This window comes from Cebus imitator, unplaced genomic scaffold (assembly GCF_001604975.1).
Source record: "Cebus imitator isolate Cc_AM_T3 unplaced genomic scaffold, Cebus_imitator-1.0 Scaffold0, whole genome shotgun sequence".
In the NCBI taxonomy this organism is placed as follows: Eukaryota; Metazoa; Chordata; class Mammalia; order Primates; family Cebidae; genus Cebus; species Cebus imitator.
This window is the reverse complement of record NW_016107315.1, coordinates 8,078,223-8,081,493: the sequence shown is the minus strand read 5'-3', so window position 1 is coordinate 8,081,493 and position 3,271 is coordinate 8,078,223.

The window sequence follows — 3,271 nt, the reverse complement described above, 5'->3', positions numbered from 1 at the left end:
AAACCTAAAATGCAAAAAAAAAAATCACCCATTCTAATATGTGTGTAGGGATATTTCATTGCCATTTTAATTTGTAATTCTCTAATGACATATGATGTTGAGCATCTTTTCATATGCTTGTTTGTCATCTGTCTATCATCTGTGGTAAAGTGTTTGTTGTTGGAAGGAGGTCTTGATGTGTGTGATGGAGTATATGTTATTTGCTGAGAGGTGATGGCAAGAAACACTGAGCCATCCCCAGGCAGAAAACTGCTAGAATAGTAAGCAATGTGTACTAGTCATGCACTAGTTAAACCAGCTCCCAAAACACAGAATATATGACCTTGTCCCCATTGCTTACTTACAAAGAGTGCTTTCTAGCTTATTTCTGTTTTAGCAGTGAACAGGCACTGTCCGCCTGTTTAGGCTATCTCAACTCTATGAAGAAACACTGAGCACCTCCTTATTAAAAGTAATCACTTGTTCACAAAGAATAAATACGTGGGTCAGACTCTGCTCTGGGCTCTCAGCTGGGAAATGCTGTCAGCCCCCCAGCCTCCCACTCTGATCCCACTTTTGCACTCTGTCTTTGTATCTGTTTCTTAATTCCTTCAGCACTGCCTAGGTTGGGGTCTGCACGACTGAGCTGGTCTCGGCAGATCTTTTGTCCATTTTCTAAATTGGGTTGTTTTCTTACCATTGAGCTCCAAGAGTTCTTTGTCTATTTTGATTGTAAGTCCTATATCCAATTTTTTCTTTCAAATATTTTCTACCAGTATGTGGCTTGTTTGTTCATTCTTTTAACGAGGTTTTTTGTTTGTTTGTTTTTGTTTTTTTTTTCAGTGCAAAGGTTTTAAATTGTAATAAAGTCAAATTTATTAATTTTTTTCTTTCACATTATTGTATCTAAAAACTCATGAATTTTGGATCCTACCTAGGTATCAGAAAAAGAAGACAAAAATTAATGAAAAACAGAAATAATAAAAACTCATCAAAAAATCCAAGGTCATCTAGATTTTCTATGTTACTTGCTAGAAGCTTTGTACATTTGCATTTTGCATCTAGATTAAGGATGCATTTTGAGTTTTTTGTTAAAGGTGTAAGATCTGTGTGTAGATTCCTATTTTGCATGGAGATGTATAATGGGTCTAGCACCACTGTTGAAAATATCCTTTATCGATTTAATTACCTATACCCCTTTGACAAAAATCAGTTGACTGTATTAGTGCAAGTCTATTTCTGGGCTCTCTGTTATGTTCTGCCAGTTAATTAGCGTATTCTTTCACCAGTGTCACACTATCTTAATTACTGTAACTTTATATAAAGTCTTAAAGCGGCTGGGCATGGCGGCCCACACCTGTAATCCCAGCACTTTGGGAGGCCGAGGTGGGTGGATCACTAGATCAGGAGTTCAAGACCAACCTGACCAACATGGTGAAACCCAGTCTCTACTAAAAATACAAAAATTAGCTGGACATGGTGGTGCATGCCTGTAATCCCTGCTACTCAGGAGGCTGAGGCCGGAGAACTGCTTGAACCTGGGAGACAGAGGTTGCAATGAGTCTAGATCACACCACTGCACTCCAGCCTGGACGACAGACAGACTCTGTCTCAAAAAAAAAAAAAAAAAAAAAAGTCTTAAAGTTTGGTGGTGGTAAGCCCCTGACTTTGTTCTTCTTGTTCAGTTTTTTGTTGGTTGGTCTAGGTCTTTTGTCTTTCCAAATTAGCTTTAGAATCTGTTTGTTGGTATTCACAAAATAAATTGCTTATTTTGATTGGGATTGCATTATATCTATAGATCAAGTTAAGAATTGGCATCTTGACAATATTGAGTCTTCTTATCCTTAAACATGGAATATTACCCCATTTATTTAGGCCTTATTTGATTTCTTTTACAAAGTTTTATAGTTTTCCTTATATAAATTCTGCATATATTTTATTAAACTAATGCCTAGGCATTTAAAATTTTTGGTGCTGACGTAAAAGGTCTTGTTTTCAATTTCAAGTTTCTACTGTTCATTGCTGGTATTTTTTTTTTGTGGGGGGGATGGAGTCTCACTCTGTCACCCAGGCTGGAGTGCAGTGGCATGATCTTGGCTCACTGCAACCTCTGCCTCCTGGGTTCAAGTGATTCTCCTGCCTTAGCCTCCCAAGTAGCTGGGATTACAGGTGCCTGCCACCATGCGTGGCTAGAGACAGGGTTTCACTATGTTGGTCAGGATGGTCTCAAACTCCTGACCTCAGGTGATCCACCTGCCTCGGCCTTCCAAAGTGCTGGGCTTACAGGCATGAGCCACCGTGCCTAGCCATTGCTGGTATTTAGAAGAGCAAAGGTCTTTTGCATATTAGCCTTCCCTTCTGCAGGCTTGCTATATAAGTTTCAGGAGTTTTTTGTGCATTCTTTGAGATTTTATACTGTGAGAATCATGTCATATGTAAACAAAGATATTTTTATGTCTTCCCAATCTTTATACCTTTTATTTCCTTTTTCTTGTCTTATTGCAGTAATTGGATGTTTGGTACAATGTTGAATAGGAATGGTGACAGGGACATCCTTGATGTGCTCCTATTCTTAGGGGAAAAGCATCCAGTTTCTCACCCTTAAGAATGTTAGTTTTAGGTTTTCTTTAAAAAATTATATAAATGTAGAGGTCAAATACAATTTTGCTACATGCATATATTGGATAATGGTGAAGTCAGGGCTTTTATGATATATATACCACCTGAATAATGATAATGCACATGGTTGTAGGATATCGGTCAGGGTTGTGGGAAAAATTACAGGAAAGGCGCAAACCTTCTTGGAAGGCTGGGAGGTTTTGCAAAGCTGTGGGGAAGAATGAGCTGAAGGAGGCTGTTCTTACCCTGAGGCAAATGGCGAAGGGCAGATAACAAGGGGGTGCAAAAGAATTTACCTAGCTAAGTTTATTTACCTGTTTTTCCAGAAACCAACCTTTGATCATCCCTGCTCAGGACTACCCCCTACTCAGGGGGTTGACAATGTTAATTACTGACAAAGGATGTTTGCGCCAGGCCTTTGTCATTAAATCTGTACTAAAATAAATACAAGGTTCTCCAGCTTATCAGCCACTTTCTGGTCAGTGGTGGTGCTAAGCCATGTGGTCCCCTAGCTGCACTCACAAGGCAAAATACCTGTATCTGCGTACTCCTTTCATCTGTTGCTCAGCCAGAGTCTGCGGGACAGACTCAGCACATGGTACCCACTAACTAATTTCTCATAATGAAACTAACTCAATAGCCCCATAGAGAGCTTTTTTTTTTTTTTTTTTTT